This window comes from Podarcis gaigeae (assembly GCF_964106915.1).
Source record: "Podarcis gaigeae genome assembly, chromosome: 2".
NCBI lineage: Eukaryota > Metazoa > Chordata > Lepidosauria > Squamata > Lacertidae > Podarcis > Podarcis gaigeae.
Genome location: NC_139679.1, coordinates 14,282,203 through 14,291,183, shown reverse-complemented (window position 1 = coordinate 14,291,183; position 8,981 = coordinate 14,282,203).

Sequence of the window (8,981 nt, the reverse complement as noted above, 5' to 3'; positions counted from 1 at the left end):
CTTCTCTGTTTTTGCAACAGGAAAGGTGGATTTGGTAAGAGAACACCCTCCAATATTTTTGTCCCCCAAATTGGGAGATCAGGAGGGGCACACCTTCCAGTCTTGTTCTCTGATGATTGTTAGCAGGGTTGTTCCAAAGCACTGAACCAGAAGATGCTTTGGCGCAACCCTGTTAATGATCAACAGAGTGCTGGACCAAAAAACAGAGCATTCTGGGATTGGCTTCTTTGATCCGGTATGTCCCACTAAAAACAGGACACTTAGGGGGTACATAAGGGTTGCTGGGAATTATAGGTCTAGAGCAGGGTTGCACAATCTGCGGCCCTCCAGATGTCTCTGTACTACAACTTCTGTCACCCCTGATCACTGTCTTTGCTGGCTGGGACTGATGGGAGTTGTAGTCCAGAAACATCTGGAGGGCTGCAGGTTGTGCACCCCTGGTCTAGAGGGATAAACCATAGTGCCCAGAATTCTTTAAGGGAAGGAATGTGCTTCAAATGTGTTTTAAAGGTATTGTCTGTCCACAGCCTAAGGCTCACACAATTTACCTGTCCTTAAGTGTGAGCAACAGGATGCGGGTGGCGCTGTGGGTTAAACCACAGAACCTAGGACTTGCCGATCAGAAAGTTGGCAGTTCGAATCCCCGCGACGGGGTGAGCTCCCGTTGCTCGGTCCCTGCTCCTGCCAACCTAGCAGTTCGAAAGCACGTCAAAGTGCAAGTAGATCAATAGGTACCACTCCGGCGGGAAGGTAAATGGCGTTTCCGTGCGCTGCTCTGGTTCGCCACATGACCCGGAAGCTGTATGCCGGCTCCCTCGGCCAGTAAAGCGAGATGAGCGCCGCAACCTCAGAGTCGGTCACGACTGGACCTAATGGTCAGGGGTCCCTTTACTTTACCTAAGTGTGAGCATCTGCAGACAGACATAAGATGAATGTGCATTGCCCCACAAACTTGGCACTTTCAATAGGGACTACTGGAGTAAGTGAGAAGTCATTAGAGATTTCAGCAGGAGGAAACAAGTACCGGTAGTTCAGCTGGTTTTAAACTTAAGTCATTTTACTTATTAGCATGCCACACACACACACACACACACACACACACCAGTCTTACTTACTATGAGGTCAAATGGACATTTTGTTGCTGTTGTTTAGTCATTTAGTCGTGTCTGACTCTTTGTGACCCCATGGACCAGAGCTTGCCAGGCACTTTAGGTAGCGGATTTGGGGCCACCTTTAAAAAGCAGCCAATTGGCAGCTATGTGACACAAAATGAAACTGTACCATAAAACAGACACATGGTATACAGGGCAACTACAGTCATAAAGGTAAAGGTAAAGGTACCCCTTCCCCGTACGGGCCAGTCTTGACAGACTCTGGGGTTGTGCGCCCATCTCACTTAAGAGGCCAGGGGCCAGCGCTGTCCGGAGACACTTCCGGGTCACGTGGCCAGCGTGACATCGCTGCTCTGGCGAGCCAGAGCCGCACACAGAAACGCCATTTACCTTCCCGCTGGTAAGCGGTCCCTATTTATCTACTTGCACCCGGAGGTGCTTTCGAACTGCTAGGTTGGCAGGCGCTGGGACCGAGCAGCGGGTGCGCACCCCGCCGCAGGGATTCGAACCGCCGACCTTTCGATCGGCAAGTCCTAGGCACTGAGGCTTTAACCCACAGCGCCACCTGCATCCCAACTACAGTCATACCTTGGGTTAAATGTGCTTCGGGGTGAGTGCATTCGAGTTGCGCTCCGCGGCAACCTGGAAGTAACGGAGCGCGTTACTTCCGGGTTTCACCACTTGTGCATGCACAGACGCTCAAAAGGATGTCATGCGCATGCGCAGAAGTGGCGAAAAGTGACACGTGTGTTCGCAGATGTGCCATCGCTGGTTAGGTTTGCTTCTAGATGTGAATGGGGCTCCGGAACAGATTGCATCCAGAGGTACCACTGTATACATCATGAAGTGGGTTGGGGAGGAATCAATGTGGGAGCTGCCATTTTCTTCACAATGTACCCATTATGAGCCAGTGTGGTGTAGTGGTTAAGAGCAGTAGTCTTTTAATTTGGTGATCCAGGTTCGCGTCTCCGCTCCTCCACATGCAGCTGCTGGGTGAGCTTGAGCTAGCCACACTTCTCTGAAGTCTCTCAGCCCCACTCACCTTGTGGGGGAGGAAGGGAAAGGAGAATGTTATCCGCTTTGAGACTCCTTCGGGTAGTGATAAAGCAGGATATCAAATCCAAACTCCTCCTCCTCCTCCTCTTCTTCTTCTTCTGCTCTTTGGCGCTGTGTCTTTTATCCCTTGGGGAAATCATTTACATTTCTCTCTCAGGGCAACAAATTGTCTTGGGCTAGCCTTGGCTGAACTACTTACCAAATACCCTTGGCAAATACCCCTGGTGTCTTTGCCACAGCCTGATGGGTTCTGCAAAGATGGCATGGAGACTAAGGAGGAGGAAGCTGACGGGCTGTAAGTAAGAAGGCCGGCAGATGGGGACTGGCTGAGGGCAGACTAAAGTTAGTGGGCAGAGGTGCCCATTTGTGCCCAGAGCATGCGCTGTACGTCATGCTTGTGTGACATCATGCGTCTGACACGCATGTGTGATGTCATGCACAGGATGTGCATCTCATGTGCAATGTCACATCATTGGGAGGAAGTTGAGTGCAGAGGGGGAGCTGGTCACTGAAGCTGCGCCTCCTCCACTCCCTCAGCATTGAGGGGCCCAGCCCCCTCCCAGCAGATATGGGGGGGGGGACTGAAGACACCTCAGCCTCATACAGTTGGCACCCCTGCTGGTGGGGCAGTTGTCCATTCACCCAAATGGAGCAGCCTCCACTCCCTGCATGCATTTCTTATTTCTCCATGATAAAAAGAATAGCAATTTACAGATCAATTATGCGCACATTTGAATAGAACATGCCTTCAAGTAGACATTATACAAAGGTTTTAGCCACGCACAAGGACATTGCTGGATAATGTTATGGTATGTGAAGCATTGTATGGAACCTCCATTTGATGAACTTTTCAAATTCTGCATTTTGAGGATTTAAATATGGCACCTGGCAGATCCAAGAAGCTGGGAGCAGCCCAGGAAACTTTAGCACCCTCCGCTATCCAAATGAGACCTCAAAAGGCTTGTGATATTTGATTGATTGATTGAATTTATATACCGCCCTATACCCGAGGGTTTCAGTTTGAAGACAGGAAAAAGTTGGCTTATGGAAAAGTATAAGAGTTGAATTTTATTATGGTGTAAGAATTTTGCATATGTTTTTAAAGCTGATAGATGGAGAATCAAAAGTGTTTTCTTTTTCTTTCCTTTCTTTTAGTCTTCATGTTAAAAAAACCAACGCTTGATATTTGAAGTTGACTTCAGAATATTGATTTCTTTGTTTTTCTTTGCTGTAATAAAAATAGCTTTACAGACAAATTAGACCTCAAAAGGTGGGAGGCATTTTTCACTCAGCTCCAGTTTTAATTCCTCTTCCAGCTAAATGCAGAAAAACATCACTCATGGGTGCAAACCTGGAAGCAACTTTGCTCCGTGTGCATATTATTTGTAGCTTTACTGTTTATTTAACACAAAAGCTGAAAATTCAGGAAAGGGGGAAAGCTTTTAGGGTGACTTTGGGTTTTTTTAAGCTCAGTGCTCAGCTCCAGTACTGCCACCACCACCACCGTACTGTATATAGATTATATACTTCCAAAATGCAGGCATCTGTATGCGTATCACTCTTATTGGTTCTGAATCCAACATGCAATTGCCTCGTTGCTTTTGTGGATAGAGTAAAATACCAGCCTTAGAACCCAGGCAGGAGATAGCCCACGGAGATCAAATTAAAAGCAGGTTTTACCAAATAAATAGACTGACAGAACAGTTGAAAAAGTTCAGATTTGACCAATGGGCTGACTACCCACGCCTCTTGCAAGGAATACAAAAATCCCAGCTGGGATTGAGATTTTGTCTGTTGAAAATCTAAGTTACTTATTTACATTGAACACCCTATGCAAATAATACTATGTAAATTCTGTCACAATTATCAGTTCTATATGTGTGTGCGTGCATGTGCACATGCTTCTGTGCCTACGGGTTTTGGCCCAGGCTGTTTAGAAAGGCAAGTTGGGACTTCAATCCCGCAGATAGTTTTTGTTTTTATATAATAATTTTTATTAGTTTTTTAACAAAAAGACAAACAAAACACAAAACAAAAACATATAAAAAACATTTAAAACATGACTTCCCCATACCTCCCTTTCACTGCATCCTTGTTTTACAACTCTTTAGCAACCCTTCAGTCAATTTCTCTAGTAGTTTTCTTTAAATTTCCTTAATGTTAATGTTTACAGCTGTAATTCTCTATTTCTTACCCCCAGACATCTTATCAGTCCTCAATTTTACAACAATTTTTAAGATATATTTTATATTTCTTCCAGTCCTCTTCCACTGTCTCTTTCCCCTGGTCACGGATTCTGCCGGTCATCTCTGCCAGTCCCATAAAGTCAATCACCTTTGTCTGCCATTCTTCCAGAGTAGGTAGTTCTTGCATCTTCCAATACTTTGCCAACAGGATCCTTGCTGCTGTGGTCGCATACATAAAAAAAGTCCTATCCTTCCTTGGCACCAACTGGCCGACCATGCCCAAGAGAAAAGCCTCCGGTTTCTTTATAAATGTCCACTTAAGGACTTTTTTAATTTCATTATAGATCATTTCCCAAAAGGCTTTGATCTTTGGGCAGGTCCACCAAAGATGATAGAAAGTACCTTCAGACTCATTACATTTCCAACATTTATTATTGGGCAAATGGTAGATTTTTGCAAGCTTGACTGATAGTACTGGGCAATATTCCTAGATTAGTTTCGGTACGGAGTGCACAAGGTATTTGAAAATTATTATTGATCTACAGAAAACTGTACAAGGAAAAACACACTTGAGACGCATTTGACCTATGATTATTGGACAAGCATGTCTGGATACCACAAATCACCCTGGAGTCTTCAGATGACCTATTTATTGAGCATTCATTCCATACCCTCCAAGTGTCCCTATTTTCATCAAGAAACGTTAGAGGGCATGTCATCCTGATTTGCTTGCCTAAAGTTTGTGCAGATAATATATCTGCTATTTATTGAGCGTTGGCTGGGATTTCTTTGTGGGGAGATTATACAGCAATGCACATGTTGTGCAATGTTTATGTATCTTCCTGTCCATCATTAATTCATCCCACATGCTCTTAGTGAAACTCTAACTGCGTAAAGTCGGTTTCTATTCAAAAGCAGATTTATTGTACTAGGGTGACAGAGCACGTTAATCCACCCTAATTGTTCAAACAGCAGCCACGAAATTAAAAGACGCCTGCTTCTTGGGAGAAAAGCAATGACAAACCTAGACAGCATCTTAAAAGGGATGCATGAATCAGCTTTCCTTTTTCTCAGTTTCTCATTTTTCCAATCTTAAGTTCAGTTCTCTATATCCGTTTGATAATTATGTTTTTATTAGTTTTTATTAAAGTTTTTTGTGTTACCAAACGAACAGATAAACAGGGAAAGGCACACCTATTGCCTCCGATTTCAATTCATAGTCTTATTCACAGCATTTAATACACACATTCCTGCATGCAGTTTTGCCTAACATACACATTTTGGCAAGCCTTTCCCCCTAATATTATGATTTTTTTGGTATGTTATTCTTCACTAATATGTTCATTTTTTGCACACTTTACACCGATATGTCTGGAGGGCTGCATTGCAGAATTCAGAGAAGTGTGACTTTTAAAGGTTCACATATTGAAACAGTTCATGTATTGTTTTGTGATGTGCAAGTTACATAGATCCGTCTTTGAATGAGAAGTGAATGAAATTTCTCCCCTGCCCCTGACCTGCTGTCAGTAGTGAAGCTAGATAATTTTAGACTCTGGACTGAATGGTCTTATGGGGGCGGCCCCCTTCAGGTGTTAATGTGGATTACTTCACTTTCTTCAAAATGTGCTAGATTTGGGGCCCATTCTTCATGTTCCCTGGATATCTGCCTGAAAGTACAGTGGTACCTCGGGTTACATACACTTCAGGTTACATACTGTCAGGGGTTCAAAAGGAGAGACACAGGAGGGGGAGCAAATGGAGAGTGAGGAGGAGGAGTACGAGGGGGGCGCAGGCAGTGACAGTGGCCAGAGTTATTCCACAAGCCTCTCTAGCGAATCGGAGGACTCATAGAAGGGAGTGCCGGTGGCCAGAGCGAGGGGGGCTCCAGGGGGGAAGCCCCAGGAGGAAGGGGCCAGCGGGGAGTCCCTGAGCAGCAGTTGGAGATCAGGACCAGCGTCTCCACCAGAGCGCAGTGGGGAGGGGGAGTCCCAGGAGTCGGGACCAGTGTCCTCACCACCAGAGGGAGGAGAGGAGTCAGGTTTGGCAACGCCCACATCAGGAAGCGGGGAAACGGTCAGAAGGAAAGTCACCGGCTGGGCGCGCGCGCCAAGTTCAAATGTACAGGAGCGCGGCACAGCGGGGAGCCCGGGAAGGGAGCCAGGTCCTAAAGCCCGCCGGAGGGAGGGGCAAGACTCAGGGGGCTCAGCGTCAGAGGAGTCCAGGAAGGAGGAAACCCCAGAGGGCAGAAGGACCCAGCGAAGGAAAGAACAGCGTAAGAGGTGGAGCCGGGCTAGAATCTTAAACTGGTGTGGGTGGAGCAGTGAGTCAGAGGGGACTTAGCCGGTCTAGCGTCAAGACGTGGGTCTGCGCGCCCAGAGCTTGGAAATGGAAACTAAACTTTAATAAAGACTTTTGTATATAACATCCACTGGGCGTTGGTCCTCTGTGAGCTGGGACCTAGCGGCAGTCCTGACACATACGCTTCAGGTTACAGACTCTGCTAACTCAGAAATAGTACCTTGGGTTAAAAACATTGCTTCAGGATGAGAACAGAAATCGTGCTTTGGTGGCACGGCAGCAGCAGGAGGCCCCATTAGCTAAAGTGGTGCTTCAGGTTAAGAACAGTTTCAGGTTAAGAACGGACCACCAGAATTAATTAAGTTCTTAACCCAAGGTACCACTGTATTATACTGCCTGCCGCCTCTGAGACTGGTATGGTAGCAATAGCCACATGGTTTCTGCCGGAGGGGTGTGTGTTTCCTCTGTGGAGGTGTCTGAAGAAGATTCTTCAGCAACAGGTTCCTGAAATAGTCCAGGGAGACTATTCACCACGCTTAGGTGTCCTCATATCCCCGTAGTCCTGGGAGCATAACAGAAATGCAGTGAAATGGCTTGAACAACTGCTAATAGCAAGTAGTGCGGACAGAGTAGCGTCGCACGTCCCAGTGGAAGGGCTCTCTTTATTGAATGTTAATTCACAAAGTCGTTTTGCCCTGAGGATGATTCACACAACACAAGAAGAGCCCTAATGGATGAAGTCCAAGGCCCATCTGGATCAAGCCAAAATCCAACCAGATGCCTGTGGGAAGCTCACAGTCACAACATGAGCAAAACAGCACTGCCTCCATTTCTGTTCCTCAGTACCTGGTATTCAGAAGCATACGGAGACCTCCTCAAACAACAAAGGTGTTAGGTATATAGTCATCACAGCTAATAGCCATTGATAGCATCCTCCATGTCTTTATCTCTTAAAGTTGCTGTTCATCACTACATCTTGTGAGAATTAATTCCATAGTTTAACTGTGTACTGTGTGATGAAGGCTTTCCCTTTGTCCTGCATCTTCCAAATTCCAGCTTCATTGGTTCTGTCATTAGGACAGAGGGAGAAAAACATCTGTTTCTGCTCACCATGCATAATTTTATGCACCACTGTTATGTGTCATCCTTCCTTTTCTTGCCTTTTTACTGAACTAAAAAGCCCCAAGTGTTGTAACCCTTTTTTTTGAAGGGAGCTGTTATTTTACGTGGCGAGGCTGACTTTTCCCAGGTCATTTCAGCGCAGTGGCATGGTCTTGGAAATCATTCGGTGTCAACCGAGACTGTGACTCACCAGGTCCTGGCTTGGCCTACTTTTCAGGGAAAGCTTTCTAGGATGTGGAAAACAAGTCCTTGTCCTGTGTCAGAGTATTCGTAAGACCCATTAACTCCCTTCTTCTGCCAATATCCCCAAGAACTCAAGACTCCTTCAAAGCTGGATTTCCTTTATGTTATTTTTATTCACTCACTTTATAAACCGTCCTTTGGTAACAAGACTCTTGGGGTGGCATATAATTTAAAATCAAATACAATCAAGTCACAAAAAAGAAAAGGGTAAAACCACAGAATCACAGAGGCTCTAGCAAATCTCACTAAAAATCCAGTATAGCTATAAAACAATGGTAAAGCCATCTTTACAGAAAATTCAGTCTAAAATTGCTGGGTATTTTGTTGTTGTATAAAAGAAATGTTCCATCCCCAAAAGGGCATACAAATGTGTGTCAGGCAGTCTTCTCTGGCGAGGGCATCTCACAACAGTCCTAGGCTCTTTTATTTTTATGTTGTGAACAGTATACAAATATAATAATAATAATAATAATAATAATAATAATAATAATAATAATGCTTTTTCTTATTAGAGCAGGGATGGGAAACCTCTGGTCTGTGGGTCATTCTTGGCACATCAAGGGCTGCCTTTGGTTTGCAAGGCAATTTCCCCCAAACCATGCTTAGCTGTCATTCACATGGGCAAGGCGCGGGTTCAGTTCTGTGTTCGCGCACAGCAGAATGTAAACCCCACTCCTTGTTCTTCAGCAGATGAGCTTTTAAAACAAGAGCTTAAAACAGAGTCTACCACCTTCTGAGGTAGTGCATTCCACTGTTGAACAGCTCTCACCATCAGAAAATTCTTTCTAATGTTTAGGAATGTCTTATCCTTTCTTGTAGGTTGAATCCATTGGAGCTGCAGAAAACAAGCTTGCTCCATCTTCTAGCTTCAGATATTTGAAGATGGCTGTCATATCACTTCTCAGTCTCCTCTTCTTCCAGGCTAAGCATGCCTAGCTCCTTCAAACACTCCTCATAATGCTTG